This window comes from Patagioenas fasciata, chromosome 7, assembly GCF_037038585.1.
Source record: "Patagioenas fasciata isolate bPatFas1 chromosome 7, bPatFas1.hap1, whole genome shotgun sequence".
In the NCBI taxonomy this organism is placed as follows: domain Eukaryota; kingdom Metazoa; phylum Chordata; class Aves; order Columbiformes; family Columbidae; genus Patagioenas; species Patagioenas fasciata.
In genome coordinates this window covers 21,799,621-21,818,993 of record NC_092526.1, presented here as the reverse complement: position 1 = coordinate 21,818,993, position 19,373 = coordinate 21,799,621, and the positions used below count along the sequence as shown (strand labels likewise).

The 19,373-nt window shown below is 38.6% G+C and overlaps 1 protein-coding gene across 1 annotated transcript in view; it reads right to left on the bottom strand.

Moving 5' to 3' along the window:
* Positions 1 to 1,353: 1,353 nt before the first annotated feature.
* MYO3B (myosin IIIB) overlaps positions 1,354 to 19,373 on the bottom strand; it is a 237,898-nt gene continuing 219,878 nt past the window's right edge. The window contains exon 37 of the mRNA XM_071811050.1: positions 1,354 to 7,749. The gene's annotated coding sequence lies outside the window, so the exon portion shown is untranslated. The remainder of the gene's footprint in view (positions 7,750 to 19,373) is intronic.

The following is a 19,373-nucleotide window of genomic DNA, read 5'->3' as shown; positions in this document are numbered from 1 at the left end:
GAAGCACAAAATAGTTCTAGACATAATATGATGTACTTTGGAACTCACTCCTGAAGCTGAAAATTCCTCACTTATAAAGTATCAGAAAGGACAAGTCATTTAGCTTGCTACCTTTCGCCTTTCCTGCTTTCCACAAAAAGAAATTTTATTTCACATTTTAACAAGCCTTCTATCCAAGTTTTTAAAGGAGTATGATGAATAATTAATTTTTTCTTTGGAATTCATTTCAAGGCAGCCCAGATCAAAGTTGGGTTCACTGACAAAAAATAAGGTTTTACAATAGCTCCAGATTTTAGATTATTTTTAAGTCATGTCCAGCAGAGAGACCCATGCAGCTCAAACCTTGTTTTCCCTAGCTGCCTGAGATGCTGTTTTTCTCCCCTCTGTGCTTGCCCTAGGCAATGGCTGATTGTGCTGACTGCAGCTGCCTCATCCGTGCCACTGGTTTATTTTGGACATCTACGGTGTATCAGAATGACAAGTTAGGACAGAAAATGTTCCTGGCACATGGTGCCAACCTGCAGCTCAAGACCATGGTGATGAACAGGTGAAGGGAGGAGCCACAGAGGTCAGTGTGGCAAGATTTCTTGCTGAGCAATTCCACCCAATGGCCACCAGCCACCTCCTGCTGACAGACCTCCCACTGACCAGCCATTAGAACTAGATACTACCTCAATTGTTCAGAGGATTTAACACGTATTTAAAAACCTTTCTGGTAATATTTACATAGCATTTAGTAATCAAAAGTACACAGATGGTTGAAATTAGATCTATTTTCAACAGATATTTTAGAGACTTGTTTTGCAGGGAAGACACCATGGCTTACCACTGTGGTCCAAATCCTAAACAGCCTTATACTAAGAATCAATTATTTTCCACACAGAGAAAATATGTCATCCTCTAGAATTATAATAATATTCTGATAAAAGTAGGGTATGACAAAGCTGACAAAGCTAGTGAGCTTCCAGTCTGTACCATGGCCAAAAAAGTTATGATCTGAACACAAGTCCCATGAAATGGTTCTTTTGCAAGTTTATTTTTCATTTAAATATAATTTGTGACACAGAAAGCTCCAACACAGTCAGTGCTCATCTGAGGTTGACAGCATAATTCTGTTATTTGATGCATATTAAATGATGACAATAGTGAAAATCATATTTATTGACTCTGCATCTCTCAGCAGTTCTGTTCACTTCTTCGAACTTTTTTGTTTACAACTCACAGATATTTGCCTCCTGTTTTTAATGGTTCTTAGAGAATGACAATAAAAACATTTAAACAACTGAAAGTGCTGCACACAATCAGTGTATGAACTATGTTATAGCATAAGAAAAGCTTATTTCTGCCTATGAACCTTCAAATCCCCTGAATTATTTGTCATTGGAGGTCTTATAAATAAATCACTATTTTCAGTAGTTTTCACAAATGCCACATCACCAACAACATGATCAAATCACACAGTGTTTATTTTGATGGTTACAAGGCTGGTGAAAACAGTACTCCAAGAAATAAAGCCAGAGACAGAAGATTAAAATGTGAAAGTTGACACTACAGCTACAAAATTCAGAGAGTATTTATCGAGTGTTCTACAAGGTTTCCCCTCATTTTCAAATCCAAACCAACAATTCTAGAAGTCCAATTCTAACAGTATAGGGACAAGACAGAAACAAGTTTCCTTGTAAACAGAGTTTAATAACCACCTTCAGAGTTTCTGCATAATGGTGCCCGCTCCAGACATGTACGCTGCTTCCAAATGCCACACACAAACAACTGGAACACCATTTATGTCCAGAAAACATGTTGCCTGAGTAGTTATCAGTCTCTTTCAGCACCATCTGCAGCCCCAAGCAGAGCTGGGAGCTGCTGCTACTTTTGCCTCCATATGGGAGAAAGCAGCAGCACTGGAGGTGTGCCTTCTCCTGGACATTGTCCTGGTGCTGCTTTGTTAGGTGTTTAATGACTTTCTTTAATGTGGTACTTAAGCTTGGGTACCCTTGAGCAGTGCAAGGCAACAGGGCTCATGAACCAAAAGGCAGCAGTCATAACGTGTCACAGCTTTAATAAACTGCACATCTTGTTTCATGTTACACTATAGGCAAAGTCTGTTTTTTTTTAGTCCAGAACAGGCATGTCTAGAGCAAGTATTCCTTTCAAGATAACTCACTTGGAAAGCCATGCAAATGTAAAAAGCAACACTAGGGAAATAGTCTTAAGAATGAATAACTTTAAACTTAGCAAAACCACAGAGGTAATGAAATAAACACTTAATGCTAGATTGTGTTAATTGAGTATACACATTCCAGTCAAGTAATCTTCCTGTACCTGAACTGAATTAAAAAGAAAACTTACTTTTATTTTACCTTTCTAGAGCTAATGTTCCTACTTTTTAATTAATTACGCCTGTACATACACAGAATTATGTGACTGTCTCTGCAGAAATAAAAGGCTTGCCTCCCTCTCCTTGCAGAAAGAAAAGGCTTCTCTGTAAGGTGTGGCAGAAAAGTCACATTTCTGTTTAGCCTTATAACACAATAAGTCTAGATGTACATGCCTGAAGTCCTTAGTGTTATCCGAAGTTTACATTAGCACAAACAAGTTGCCAGTCTGGCAACTCAAGATGAGTTTATAAATACAATCTATAAATGCAAAATGCAATTTTTTGGAGTCATAGACCAAGAAGGTGAAAAAATACCATTTGATTAGATATTTAGGTCAGATATCAGGTAAAAACCCACACAACTTCACTATGAGGGCAGTCAAACACAGTAATAGGCTGCTCAGTGAGGTTGTGAAATCTCCAACTTTGAGGATACTTGTTTCTTCACCGGATGAAGCCCTGAGCAACATAAGCTGGCCCTGCTCTGAGTAGGGCATTGGACCAGGTGACATCTAAAAGTCTCTTGCAACATATATTATTCCACAATTCATATACCTCTCTTCAAGAATGCAAAAATCTGAGTTAGCATTTGCTATGTGTACAAGTTCAGCAGAAATTAATTGTCATGAAGCATTATTCTGATGTACTGAAATAACAGGATATAATGACTTTAAGATTAGAAATATTAAAAAACCCACATAGGAACTGGCTTATTTTGGCATGCTCATAGCTTTCTTTTAGCCTTACAAGAACTTCAGCTGCAGTGATTAAGGTTTTCAAAGCTGTGAAGATATTATAGGGCAGAAGCCTGCATGCATTAATGCCCTTCATAAAGTTTCTGTTGATGTCTGGGCACAGAGTCGGCCCCAGAGAATCACGTTCACTTTTTTTTTTTCAGTTATTGTTTCTAATTGTAATGAACTTGCATATTCTATACAAAACAAAATCATGTAACATTTTTTTATCCATATGTTTACCTATAGTAATGATACAAATATTTTAAAAATTAAACTGCAAGTCACAGAACATGAAGATATTGAGTTCATATAATGGAGCTTACACAATACTAATTATATTTTTTAAATTTGATCTAGATATCAGTGGTGTCAAATGAACCACAGGTTAAAGAGTTCTTCCATGTATTTCCAGTCTTTCAAAATTAATTGGTTGACAAATGATTGCATTATCAAGCTCTAATTGCTTAAAAAAGCATGTAATAGATCAACTGCAAAACCAAAGACATCATCTCACCATGACACTGTTAGGACTGATTCAATAGCTGCTTCTGGAAAGCAACTACAAAACAGCTGTTACACATTTTGGTTCAACTGATGCAAATTTTGTTCCTCAGCTCTAAGACTTCTTTAACTTGAAGCTGTATGGTGATTTTTTAAAAGTTCTACTTCAAATATAAACTATCAAATTGCTCAGGCCCAGGCTTACTTAGATTTCACCGATAAAGTAACAAGTATTTTAAAGCAAGTATCTTTTTAAAATCAGTAATTGATAAATAACTTAGTTTTTGGCACCAAAATAATTTTTCATTTTATCTGTTTGCTCCCAAAATAGAAACAGGAACTTTAAAAAGCATTTATTTTCGGTTCATCACATGGTATTCCTAAATTCTTGAGGCAGTGAAAATTCTCAGCAATTTCAACACATTCACACAAAGATACAAACTGAAACTTTGGCATCATTTCATCTACTGCACGAATATTCACAGCAATGGAATTTAAAACATCATTTAACAGAATATCTAAATAAGAAATAAAACTAACCTATTGCCATGAAGAATGTGCATATTTAAGTTCTAGAGAAAGCTGACACCTTCTTGGTCTCTGTCCTTTTTAAACAATTGTACCTAGTAAGAATTTTTTGTAAAATAATTTTTTTAAAGTGTATTTTTTTTTAAAGTAGACTACCAGAATTTACCCAAATAGATATGCATGTCAAAACAAACATTTCTTTCATAATCTTGGGACAGCATGTTTTTACTTAGCTTCAGTTACCAAAGCAATTAATTCATATTGACTTAACATCTAACTCAAAATAAAGAAAACAACAAACAAAACAAAGAAAACCAAATGAGACTTTCCTATCGTTTTCTACAAGCTCTTGAGATGAGTTTCTCACCCAGGGTCTCCATCTCCATCAGAAATGGTTTACCAGCAAAGCACTGAGCCAGGTGCTCACACTCCACCCAATTATGTAAACAACTGCAGTTTGTTCTAATACCCTATTGAGATCACTGAAACCTAAATGTGTGCTCAGATGAATTTCTCTGTGGATTCCTTAGTAAGCAAACCACACAAATGCTGTCGTTATGATCTCTGGCATTTATGAAATGCTAGAATTTGTAATTATAATTTCTGATGCCCTTGATTTTTCACTGTTAGCAAACAATCAGTACAGATTGATTATGTAGTACTAGTGGATCATTACAATAAGCAATATATAACAAATGTATAAAGATGTAAAAAATGTGTCTCATGTAGACTCTTTGTCATTAGAGAAACAAAAAATTAAACTTCTATAGCTTTCACATATCTTATTCTAGAGCCATTTGAAGACCTTATTTACCACATCTTATGAAAATCATGTTGGAGCCTACACCAGTTATTTCACACCTCACATAAGACAGGTACCTTAGCCCCTCCCTTGGATAACAGCAATTTAAAACTTACCTTGGAGGGTACAGACAGGATGCAGCCCCCCCCCAATTCACTGAGCTACTGCTGGCATTCAAGGAGAGCAAGCAAGAACAAGGTGGCTCTAGAAACACTATAAAGCTGTGGGCCATGCAGTCTCTTTTCCTCTGTCTAGCAGAGCTCAAACCAGGTAACTGGGAAGGGTTGTTTGACATTTTATAACTGTAAAATGGTGAAATTCTTCAGCATGAGGAGCAACAGCACTATCTAAAGTAGTACAGCAAAGAGATACCCAGAAATTCCTGCAAATTCAAAATGAGAAAGATTTATTGCACTTTCACAAGTACCTAACCTAAAAAAGCCTCCAGTTGCTACAAAAAACCTGTATTTTTCCTCAAGTGTAGCTATGGAATCACTTACATAACTACATAATATCAAAATAAAAAATTTGAATGCAAAAGTTTAAGCAAACATTTATGAAAAAAAGCTTTAAATTTGATACATCACAAAAACAATGCCAAGCGAAGTAAGTACCATACTTAACCTACTTTGCCCTTCAGAATGTGCACTTTTTGTTATAATTCTAATTTGGTCCACTGGGTGGATTGCTCCTCTTTTATCCACTAGGCTTGATCAAATCAGTGCAATAGAAGAACTGCTGATGCATGAAATGATAGGTCAATGTAACCTTGTCATGCAGTAATATCCCTGCAAATCACAGTAAACAAATAAAACAATTCATTTTATATGCTCTAGGTATTAGGCATAAATTACCAAAGCCTAAAGTCGGAGCATTTTTACTTCAAATATAATACATTCCTGCATACTGATATAAATAAATAAATAAATATAAATAATTTAAATAACTTATTTACACACAAAAAAGGGGAAAAACATTTAGGTGGTTGTAGTGGCCATTACCAAATCCACCACCAGACTTTCCCAGATCAGTATAACTGATTTCTTCTTATGGACTTCATACAATTAAGCTTTCTAAAAACTTTTGGCATCAAGATGCACCTTTCTTTTTTTGCCTTGTCCATTACAGTTGTCTCTCAAGTTCATCTAAACCATAGGCACAGTACCTTTAGCACACTTTTTACATATAAAAGTTCTTTTATTGTTCCAATTTGTATTTTCTCATTTTTAATTAATTTACCACAAAGTTAGCATCATATTGTTAAAGTTTCCATGTACTTAAAAAGAGATTCGTCTTTGAGATAATTCATGATTATACAAGAAAATACTTTGTAAGATGTGTAAAGGTAATAAAAAAAAATGAATTACCACCCCAGATGCTAAGACATCATCCTTTAAAATACAGTGGAAATATGAATGTGTGATTTTAATCTTAACAGCATTAGATGCTCTCTAAAGATCTCTGTCGTGCATTGTTATTAATACAAAAATTTTTTTTTTAAGTTAGATTAAGCTACACGTTTGTTTGTGTGAGCATGTAAACACATTTCTACAGACTAGGGTGGGTAAACAGAACTTACAAAAGCTTACAAGGCTGGTGGTGTTTGATTCTGAGAGTATATGCTCACATTGCTTTTATGTAGCAACACTAAAATGTAATTTAAACAAAGTTTCAACTGTATTTCTAACTGGAGTCTCTAATCTTCAAAGGTTTGCTGTATGTGACAACTGTATAAAGGACAAATTATGTGGAGTAGTGAGGATCTGATGTATGATGAATTTCTGAGTTTGTTTGGGGTTTTTGTTTGTTTGGTGTTTTTTTTGTATGTGTGTTTTTTGTTTGTTGTTTTGTTTCGTTTGTTTTTCTTTCCTCAAATCTCCTTTGGTAGTTATAGAGATACTTTCTTAATTAAAAAATACTTAACTTTATAAACAAACACAGAGAAAATACAGGGTGCTTAAAAAAGATGGACCCAATTTCAAAGCAGTATATTTCACAATGGCAACATGTCACAATTACACAAAAAACTACAAACAGTTTAATGAGTTATCAAGTAACCTCTTCATAAATGCTCTATTTTCCTTCCACCTGCTGTGCAGACAACATCGAGAGAATAGCTGAATTCGTGGTTGCAGAGACAGTGATTTCAAATTCAGTCCATCTTTTTGAAACACCCCGTATTTTAAACTTTAGTGACCAGTGAATGGAAAAAACCTTACATGATTATTTTATGTTAGACAATAAATGTTTAAAATATACATGTTACACATAACTGCATGGTTTAACACGAAAAAATAGTGCAAAATAATTTTAAAGTCTGAAATATAGTGTTAATAGTTGTGCATTTAACATGGGAAAGAGATTTTGTAAACAGGTGTTGAAAAGATTTCTTTTCTAATTTGGGACATGAGAGGGAGCACACACGTGCTGTCATAATAGATATCTCAAGTCAGGTACTCTTGTCAGTGACTTTTCAGAAAGTGGACGTGTCAGCTACACAATAAATCCAAGAGACTATGCTACAATGCTACTATTAGTTTTAATCAGGGTCTGCCTGGCCACATGAAAGATACAAATACTAATAATATTTCTTAAAAAACTGAACAAAAAATTCAAAATATTAGATATTAAAATATGCTACTTATGTTCTCATAATTAGCTCAATAACAAACACACTTCCCAATCTTTTAAGAAAAGAATTGGAAATTAGATACTCTTCACTTTAAAAACCCTGTATGGTCTGTAGTCACAAATAGGTCACAGGAAGATACCTCTGGACTGATAACTTCTGGCATTCCAAAAACCTGAAAAATAAAATAAGACATAAAGAAATATTTTAAAAACAGGTTTGGTGACCATATCCACCATAAAATCTGTCAGAGCTATCTGAAGAGCTATAAACAGAAGCAGCTGTTTTTCCTTTAATCTTAGGCTAAAAGGGCCTACGACACAGTAGCCATATGCCAAAAATGTATTAAGAACATTCAACAAAATGATCTGCAACTTCTCTGGGTGAAAAATAAAGCTATCCACTTTGTGGACAGTCTTAACGATGCATACATTTACATATAGCATACAGATCAGAAGCTCAATAACATAAAGCAGAATTCTTTGACACACAGTAGTAGCGCATTCTTGAAAGCAACGTCTCTCTGCTCCCCTTGCCAGTCCTGGCATTTATAAACATTTTTCCCTTGCTGCTATCTCACTTTGAAGCAGCCAAAGCAAGCCGTATTTTGTTGCCGGGCTTTGGCCTCCCCTCACAGAAGGCACACAGCTGTGAGGGAAGCATGATGTTTTATGTTCAAATTCCATTGAAGGGCCAGACTGCTCCCTTAAAAATCAGATAAAGTTTTTCCTTTGACTTAATTAGGAGCAGAAAGAGGTCTTGAGGAACAAGTTTCTACAGTAACCTGTGTATTTCAATGGAATAAAGTGACAGGCAAAAAACAGTGCTACAACCTGAGGAGGTGGCCAGAATTCAGACATCTCATTGATACGTGAGATGTGATCCCACTTACTCTTCTAACAGTGGGTGGGAAAGGCGACTGAAGAAACCATGGCAGCACAGCACAGGTGATCAGCAGATTTCCCTGTGGGTGCCTGTAACTCTGCCCACACTTCTGAGTTGCTCCGCACACTGCAAGGCCTTTCTGCCTGCGATGACCACCCACAGCAGCGCAAGCACGTGCTGAACCTGGTGCCATAGAGTTGAATATTTCCCCCACATGCCAGCCCAGAGCCCCAGGAGCAGGCAGCACCACTGCACAGCTGCCACTCCTGCCCCTGCCTCATTCTCACCTGCTGTTAATGCCTTGTGCCCTGGGAACCATGAGACCCAATATTCCCTCCTGCTCTCCCAGGCAGGTTATTTTTCAGTTGACTCATACAAGCTGGATCTGGCTCAAAAACACTTTGCAGGGGCTGGTTCAAGAGTAGGAACAAACAGCTCAGGCAGAAAGAGGGAAGGGAAAAAAAAAAAAAAAGGAAAAAGAGACCAAGTAACTACCAAAACTGGCCAAAGCCATGCAGACTCCAAATGTTGAACCATGTCTCCTGCAACAAACATCTGTCACCTGAGGCAGACAGGAAACTCGCCAGATCTTGCACATTGTCTTGGGAATATATATATATAAGACCACAAAAATGTGTTAGGAAATTTATCCTGGGAGAAATAAAGTATCATAAGGCCTATCATCTTTCAGATGTCAATATAGCCATTTTCATATTTTTGTGTGATGCAATAAAAAGACAAGATAAAAGTCAGGGCTATCTGCTTGTGAGATCACATTTTACTCTCTAATTTAAATCAGCTTTCATGTCAGGTATATAAACAAGGCTCAGAGAGCAGTAAACCCATATCTTTTAACTCACTCCTTTAACTCCAAAGTTTTCCACCAAAGCTTCTCTGAACTTTGCTGATGGTGCTTTTTAGCCTGAGGTGGCATTGTCCAGTGAGGGACAAGTCCTGAGGAACACAGCTCTGAATGGAAATGCCAGTGCATGTCTGACCTTCAAAAACGCCAGCACCAGAGCTTACACCACGGCAGGGAAAGACGAACAGGCCACGGGACAGAAATAAAAGCTAGGAGTCTCGAGAACAAGTGACTTAAAGAAAAGAAAAAAAAAAATGGGGAGGGGAGGGACTTGAACCTACGTTTCTGCAGAATGAGCTTCGATTTGCCACCAAAAGGTCTGAAACACGCCTCACGCCCCCGCCACGCTCACTTACCCGGTTCCGGCCGCGAACCCCCTGCCCAGGGCAGCGGCCGCGCGCAGCACCGCTGAAGCCCACCTGAAGGAACGGCGCGCGCCAGCGCCTGCGCGAGCGCCACCCTCACACCGGCCGCGAGGCGCGCGCGTTGCGCCACCGCCAAACGCCGGGCGGGCGGTGCCTCCGGGTCCCGCCGCTCACCTGGGGCGGGCGCGGCCGCGACAGAGAGGCCCGGGCTGTGGCACCTGCCGCCGGCCCGCCGGGGCGGGGACCTCCCGCTGCGGGGGCAGATGGGTCGGGGGTCGGGGCGGTCCCGGAGCCATTGTAGCCCGCGGCCCGGCCTGGGCGCGGTACCGGTCTGTGCGGCCGGGAACGGGCTGGAGAGGGGAGAGGCACCGCTGTGTGCCTTTCTTCGGTGCTAAGGGACACCCAGGGGAAAAGGAAACAGGTATAAAGCCGTCGTGCTCTTTCTCTTCAGAGTGGATATAATCCAGACACACAAACAGCTATTGAAAGATATTGCAGACCCACAAAGCTTAAATCCAGTTGTAAAGGGATGAGACGAATCAGTGATGGATTGGCCTATCTGACTGTTAAACACAACAAACGAAATGTGATTCCAGCTCAGGAAGTTTCTGATGCACTGTTCCCCAGAAGCTGAGAGGCCATGCCAAGGGGAATATCTGTTTTATATATTCCTTGTTTTTAATCCACTTTCCTTAAGCATCTGTTACTGGAAAACAGGCTCCTAGGTTAAACAGACCTTTGGTCTGGCTCACGATACTTACGCATCTCCATTATGTTTACCATTTCCCCTGAGAAAACCATTCCAAGCTTCTCCATTCCTGCTTGCCAAAGGAAGCCATGCATAGCAGGGACTCTTTCTGCAGTCTGGGACTCTCTAGTGATTATTTGATTTGCTCCAAGGGCACATGCAGTTTTGCAGCTTCCTTAAGGTCTTAAACACACACAAAAGCACTGCAATTGTTTTAAACACATGTAGCTGGGATACTGTGAGGTCTTTCCTGAGAGCGTTGCAGTGGAGTGGGTAAAACACTCTGACCCTAGAGGCATCAATCAGAGTCTTCCTAAGAAGTTAGACAAAGCTGCATTTTGGTGGTAGAGGTATTATTATAATAAAACTCTAATCACTGAGGCCCAAGAGCTGAAGGCAGCAAGATCTGATCCTATTCACACAAAATTTACAGGCATTGGCTGTGTTAGCTCACATGTCACCTGTCCCTGGGCAGATCTTCAGGGCTGACCCAATCTTTTTGTGAACCTTTGCAGCTGAAGCATTGCTTATTGCAGTCCAGCTCAAAGTGACCTCCTAATGACTTATTTTAAATGAAAATAAGTTTGATGAATGTCAAAATGTGAGACAAATGTGAGTTTACACACACACACATTTCATTTGTAGAATTCAAATTGTAAAAATCCTTGGTATTAATGATCACTAATGTATCTCTAGATGCATCTCACACTAACAGGCATTAGTGATATATTCAGGTTACTTGGTTAGGATTAATAGAGGAATGACTTTCTGATCAGCAATTAAAAAAATGTCGAGCCTTTCTAAAAACAAGTATTCCTTTGTGTCAGCTGAGCTGCAGAAGACAAATATTTTCAAAAATTCTAATTTTGGTACCAGACTGTAATCTGTTCATAAGAAACTTCTATACATGGAAAAGAACAGAAAGTCAGGTCAGCCACTTGGTTTGACTGATGTAAGATTTCATGGCTTAACCAACAAGAAGGGCATCTCCTGCAGGCAGAAAATCAGATGAGACTATTTTATGCTTTTGATTTACCTTTTTGAATAAATGATGACAGATAAAAGTAATATCACTATAAAAAAGTCCTGTGGAATCAGCAGCAACTCAAGAGGTTTGGTTGCTTTGATTAAGGTTTTTCATGTGGCAGTGAGACGGTAGGAACTCAGTCATTTCTGCAGCAAGATTTCACGAGAGAGACTGCTCTTACTGCTTTTGAGGTGAAGAGCAAAACATTCAGGACATATTAAGGATAGTATATTATACAGTCTATTAGTTTTAAAGGGGTGAGGCATGCCTATAATTGGAGGTAATCTTGGTTGGATCATTTATCTTGATCTGTTTTATAATATGTGCTTTATTGTATACTGTGCTTTCCTCTTATATCTTTTAAATAGGAGGGATTGTTTTCTAAACTGAAGTAACAAATGATTAACACAAAATTCGCATATGCAACGGATAACTACAACAGCTCCCTTGAAGGGTAAAGCTGCTGTTGACAGAGTACCCAGCCAGCTCAGAGGAAACAGAGCCACGTCCCAGAGCATCCCACCTGCTCTGGGCTAGCTTATGTCCCTGTAGGGCACACAAGTACTGCAGCTCTTTCTGAACCTTGTGCAGGGAAGGTAAATTCTACATGCTCATACCCCACGCTGTCTGGCAGATTCGTACAAAAACCGTGGGGAATCTAAGCCTACATCATCCTTCTAATTGTTTTTACCAACATGTAAGTTTTACGTCTTTGATAGTGTGTGTATCTTAATTAGGAGCTGGTTCTCAAGTGTATTGAAAAGCAACCGAACAAACCAAATAATTGTATAATTCTAATACATCATTCTGAGCACTCAAAATATCTAATTGCTGTAGCTTATTAAAAACAGGCCTAAACTTACCCTCCTCCTTCCCCTTTCCTGAGCATGCTAAATAAATGGCAGAGGTTCTAACATCTAGATCAGAATCAAAATCTGAGTATTACAGCTGATACCTGACACCTATTTTAAATTAAGTCTAGGATGAATGAATGCATATTATAAAAAGACAAATGAGGTTCTAATGTAATTAGGCACTTTCTGAATAAGTATTTTAACGTACCATACTATTCTGCTTTACTGGCTGTTTAATATTTCTTAGCTGATTAAAACTCTGGTTCTAATGAGAAAAATAATTGAATGGTAAAACTAGAAGGTAATTCCCACATTTAAATCTTAGTGATTTCAGCACGCTGCAATCACTGTATCAGCCTAGAAAACTTTCTTCTTCATGTGTACTGAGGTATTTCAAAATAGCCTAATTGTGCACAATGATTTAATTTTTGAGGGCAGCAAGGGAGAAAGCAAACCCCATGAAGGCAACGCAACAGCTGCATACTGGAACATGCTACGGAGAACTTGGGGGCAGTACCACAAACCTGAGTTGTGTGGGGAAACTGCGGGGAGCGAAGCAGATAAAGGCTTCTAGAAATTCCTGGGTGTTGTCTCTCCCCTTTGCATTCAGGGGACAGAGAAGGGAACTAGGACTCTTTCTTCGTGTTGCTATTTGTGAACCTAAGCAAATGTGGCCCATGAAAAGGAAAGGTTCCCTGGCTGCTTTGTCTTCTGCCTCAACCTGCTGATTGATAGAAGAGTAATGATCTTCAGATCCATTAATCCCTTTTTTCCCTTGTAGGAAAACTTTTACAAGCCCTTCCTCCAATGAAGAAAAAACACTTCCCTGTAGACTGCCAGGATGCACTGAGTGTGTTCAGTGTTGTCATTCTTGGTATACTCAAGATCCCATCAGGGTAGCAGAGTTACAGTTCCAGTGTTTATGTGCACTAACTGAGCTGCTCTGGCCAATTCTAAATAGTGTTACAGAGAACCTGCCTCCCCTAACAAGTTTGCTCCCAGTTCTGGTGCCTCTAACTTAACTATTCAAGCACTGAACACAGCCTTGATCACAGTATTTTCCAAGTAGCTTCTCAGCGTCATTACAGAATTTATTCAAGCATTTTACTAAGAAGCTCAGACATAGCCTTAGGTCTCATGTAGGCACATAAGAAGATTTGGTTAATATTTTGGAAAATATAGAAGTGTAATCTTTGCCTGCTTAAAACTATTACTTTCAGTTCTTTCAGAGCAAATTAACAGAGAGAAGTCAGTGGAGCCACACTGCTGAGGGATCAGGTAATACTGAGAAGAATGGGCCTCCTATATTGGGCTCCTAAGGTGAATAAGCAACGTTTCAGAACGTGTAAAGTAAGCAGATGTCAAGTGTTTGGCTGTTCTTTGCAGGACTCAACAAAAGCAAAGCACTACAGCTATTCTTGGTCAGCAGGAAAGCACATTCTTTAGATGTGAAGGGAAGAAATGAAGCTGTTTCTGCGCTCCTTTGGGATTAACATACAGTAGCTGAGAACACCTGACATTCTCAGGCTGTGTTATCTTTCCCATCTAATCTTTAATGAGTGAATAGTGAACATTTTCCTTTTTCTTCTTCACATGTTCATCCTAGACTTGTGGAGAGCTGTCTAAAGTAAGGGGAAATGTGGTAGCATGACTGACATCTCCTTTCCATACAGATGGGAGATCTGCATGTGGAGATCACAGGCACGCCATCTGATCCTGAATAAAGCATGTGGGATATGACCTCAAGTGAAGACACAGGCTTTGGTCTAATAAAATGTCTTTTAACCTGCTGCGTAACTAAAGCCTACTTTGAAAGTGTGCTCTGTGATGGCTGGTTCATGGTAAAAAGGAAAATGAAAAAAAGTTTTTGAGTAGTATATGGGTTAATACTGAGAATTTGTTTAAACAGCTCAGTATTGCTACAATAACAGGGATTTATAGATAATAGGAATACATGGTTTTTGCAGACAACCCTACCTTTTCAAAATACAAAAACACAGGCAGAGACTGTTGTATAAGTATTTCCTAAAAAAAAAAAAAAGTGTTTTGCTTATTTTTCATTTCCCCCCTTGTGCTTCATCATTCCCCCATACTAAATACTATGGTGATGTAATACTCAGTTCAGGACACTTCAGTCATTGTCACGGTAAAAGTCCGAAAAGTCTGTGATTCAGTGGCAACAGGAAGTTACAAATGTAAAAAAGATTGCTTTTTATGATGTGACAGGTTGACATAAAGGGCAAGTTACAATGTTGCCTAAAGTGAGGTACTTGCTCAGTATTGGCATCAATGGACAGCAAAAGCCAGTGACTGATGGCTTAGAGAAGGGGGATTAAGATGAGTTAGATGGAGGTTCCTACCTTAAGGCAGAGGTTATATTATATTGTTAGGCTAGAGAAAACAAATCCGAAGCATAAAAAATGTGTGCTTGAGGACAAGGTAAACCAGGCTTTGACCATGTGCTGCTGCAGGCACAATTGTGCCAATCAAGGGGGAGAAAAAAATGTAACCCTTAACTGAGACATCTGCACCAGCAGAAGACTCTACTGTGGATGAGCAGGACAGAGAAGAAAGCACTTTTGCTGCTACAGTTTCTCTTTTACTCTGGAGGAGTGGAGCATGGGAGAGGAAGGGTCACTACAGTGATGCACACATTGAAATGGCTTCTAGTATACAATATTCCTACACCGGTAAACTGTTCCTTGCTTAGTCAGAACTAAAGGGGATCAGATGTCATAAACTGGATTGTTATTATTTCTTTGGTAGTTCAATTAGATGAAAGGAAATTCTAGCCTTACGACCACTAACAGAGAGATGTGAACCGATACAGCAGCTCTGTATAAGGCCTCTGCATCACTAAAGGCTTTGGGAGTAGCGGCTCAGTTCACACCTCAGTACTAACTCATCACTCCTTCAGGAGTTCTTGGCCACTGACTCCAGTACATCACAGCATGGGACTCACCGCACAGCCACCTGCAGATGAAATAGACTCCTGCTCTGTACCCAACCACACTTGAGTGGGACCTGTTCCCTTTCTCAGCACACAGGATTTGTACACAGCCTCAGGGTGGGCTCCTGCTAACAGAGCTCAGCAGTGGTGTAGTCACCAGAGCTGGGTCAGGGACTCGCTGGGGAGTTTTGTGTCCTTAAGTAAATGAGTAATGCAACAAAACTAAGAGATGATGAGGAGAAAAACAGGATTGATGGCCTTCAGGTTAAAGGCCAAATCTCACTGTCCAAGATCTCCCACTGACTTGTCACAGTCACAAGGTCAAAATACATGTTTTCTTTGCTTTTCATTATCCATAACAAAAGATCCATATGTCTTCAAGTCAGTTGGGAGTAAATATTGAGTTGGGAATAAAACCAGTAAACTTATTTAAAAGATCCTTTGAATTACACACACTTCTGCTGATTTTCCCTGATCAAGACTACTCATTCAGTCAGCCCCAGGCCTTGGATCCTTCTTCTCTGTGCCCCACCTTAACACTTACTTGACAATTGTGAGCCTTGCTGGTGGCCGAGCACTTCCAGATCCTGGGAGGCTTGGATGTTGTTTAAATGCAAAGTTATTGGAGATACCTGCTAGGCAATCCCTTTGGAAGAAAGCTTTGCTTTCAGGCACAGTAGTATTGAAGACTTAGGGAGCCTATCCGGTAAGTACTTAAAAAAAATTTGGCAGGAAAACCTAAGAGGTCTTTGAGTTGGCTCCATGTGCCAGAGCAGCAGACCCCACATATTTATCACAGAGTTCACAAGAATCTCATAAAAAATGTAAAATAATTGGAGAAACTTAAAAAAAAAAAATCTACAGCAAGCCATAGGATCTGACAATAAGCTAGGCTTTATACTTACATGGTGAATCCTGCAACCTTCTCCCACATTAAAGTCTTATTCAAGTCAATATGAAATCTTTGTTATAGTAAAGTCCCAAATTTGAATTACACAATTTGGCCCTTAACTAAAAACAATCTGATTAACAACATGTTAAATCACCAACGAACCTATCTAAGAACAATGCTGCTTGTGTTTTTTGTTTTGTTTTGTTTGTTTTGTTGTTTGTTTTTTTGTTTTTGTAATATGCTCTGCTTAAAAGTTTGTGCAAGTGTGGAAGTCACTTTTCAACACAGAAAACATGCCCAATCTCAAATTTTTTAACCATATCCTATTTTTTTGTAAAGATTAATTAATTTTAGTTAACTACAAAATGAATTAGTTTATATTATGTGTCTATTATACCAATGACATTTAAGATTTAAAATTCAGAAATGAATTGACCTTGAGCAGCATAGGTACTCAAAATGTATAATTAAAAAGAATATTAATCATTTAATTTCATAAAATGAACAGCTGTTCTAGTTGATTGGAAACAGCTAAAAGTGTAAAATGTATTTTGTGAATGCAAAATTAAAAGTTAATTTTATTATAGGGTGCAATTTGCCAACTAGAAATAAACTCTCGAGATGTAAGCAATATATTTTTGTAACACTCTACCCATACATCAGAAAGGTCACATGTATATTTAAATGCCATATTACTATAAAAGTTTAATTATTTCAGTTGAAAAGCTATCATATGATTTAGCTATTTAGAGATGCATATGAAGCAGCTATGATGGATATGCTCTCTTTTCCAATGAACTATTTAAAAGCTTTAGAGAGAAATAATGATTCATTAAATATTTTTATATTCTAAACTGTTAGTTTTACTTACCTTGTGTCATAAATTCCTCATTTTCTGTTTTTTTATTTTTTTTTTATTTTTTTTTTTTAAACTGTTCTCACAGATTAAGATTTTCATTAGCATTTGCTATCATGGGTTTTCACTTAAATACATCTCTTGATCATGGCAGGTATTTAACTAATTTTGATCGTACATATTTTAACTTGTGCACTTTCACGTTCTAAATGTAGTCATTGTGCAGATATTATACAAGGTGCACGGGATACAACATGCCACTGCCTTTTTTAATTTTTTTTTTTTTAATCAGAAATTGCCACCCCCTTATCATGGTGCTGGGACTGCCTGGGCTATGGTCTTTTACTTAAAACCTAGATTACTTGCAGGCTCACACTGAACTGAATGGTAGAACTTTCAGTATTTCAGTACAAGTTTTGTCTGAGGAAAGAGTTAGAACCCAAAACAGTGTGGCTAGACTAGACGATATACAGTCTGGGTAAATTCAGTTTGTCATCCAACTGCAGAAAAATCTTTCCAAAATGGTCCTGCTTAGAAATTATTATGTCTGTGACTGTGGGCTATTTTCTGCTAGTTACATCTTCTCTAATAGAACAGTGCTCTAGTTCTTAGGCTAAACTTGTGCCAGAAACCATCTAATACATTGCTTCAGCTCAGGTTAATACTTCATCTTGATCTTGGTACTTAGCAGTGAAAGGTGACATCCAAGTCCAGTATTCTATCCTGTAAGTGGATCTTTTGTACTCTGTGGTACTGTCGTTTCCCCTCTACTGCTACCAGCAAAAGCACTTTCCATTTCTGTCCATTTTAGGTATGTCTGATCCCAACATAGAATTGAAAGTCTATTTAGTGAAACAAACCCTCTTTTAAAATAGTCCCAAATTCTGTAACACTACATTCTTAATGCCACTTAATACCAAAGAAAGGAAGCAGGTTGCCACTGTATGCTATCAAACATTTTAAAAAGTAGAAACATTATGTTATTCCTGATGACATATTTAAATCCCTTCTCCGTGGTAAATGGGATGCGCTTTTGTCTCAAAGACCTTTTTGAGTAAGGACTTCTGGGTCAGGTCCATCAGTTATTTCCTTCATTGCTGTCGCTCATTCTGTAACAGTAAAGGCATCTTCTACTTAATATCCTTCAACAACATCCTTCTAGAGCCTAAGTCTTTGGCCAAAGAATGTAAACCAATAAAGCTAAATGGATTTCTCACAAGGCTTTCTGTAGTAAGACAGGTTATAGAAGATTCTTCAGTAGTAAAGATGATAACTGCTTGATTATTAATTTAATAAGTTGGCTCTAAGAATATGGTGTGGGAAATTAATTCAGAATCATAAACATTAAAATATTACTCAGGAACTGTACCATGGTAACTGTTCATTAACTTCTCATTATTTGAAATGTGAGGGTTTTGGTGGTGGTGTCTCATCTCATTATTTCCTGAGAGAATAGATTCTTCGCAGTATTTGTCTCACATACAAACACATCAGTTTTACATGTTCTGTCATTATAAACATTTATCAGGCTGCTGCTTTTCTTAATTCAGGAGCCCATGGCAAAGTGTATCTCTATCATTATGGTTGTGCCAAAGCGTGTTTGACAACTGCCACCAGAGGAACCCCTCTGAGGCTGAATGGTTCCAGATTAGTCCCAGAGAACTTCCGATGGCACTTTTTTATTTGGCTGTGTCATTAGATAACCAGAAAGCAAAGCTGACTTTGTAAAAAAATATAAGGAGCAAAGAACATATTATCTTCGTTAAAATGAAAAAGTTTGCAAATGACTAATGAGGTTCCTTGCTTGTTTGTTCTGTAAGAACTTCAGTTAAAAAAAAAAAAAAAGGAACTCGCTACAGTAAAAAAGTCATTATTTTAAAAGAAATTTGCCAAAATGAATGTATGCCTAAACCCATGTGACACCAAATGAGACACAAGAAACCCTAAAAGCTGTCACTGTCTACCAAGTACTTTTATACACAGTTTTGTGCCAAATATCTTTCCCTGTGCAGGAGCGCAACTGCCATTTCATCACACTGGGACGACAGCGACCGTCTCACCCTTGAATTCTGCAGTTTTACAGAAAGTTAACCCATGGAAAGTACATTTGGGCTGTGCCGTGCCACAGGCAACATCAGGCCAGGAATGGCTGGTTGTCGCAGGCCCTGTGGGCTGGACCCCTCTGGGAAGGGGCGTCATAGACTTTGACTGCTGCTCACCTCTGCCGAAATGCACATCCCGGCCTGGAGCGCTGGACCTGCACGTTCACCCCCGGTACCCGCACCGTGCGCTTCTCTTTCCTCTCGCGGCTTCGTGTGTAGGAAACAGAATAATAACGGCAATAACTTAAAAACCCCAAC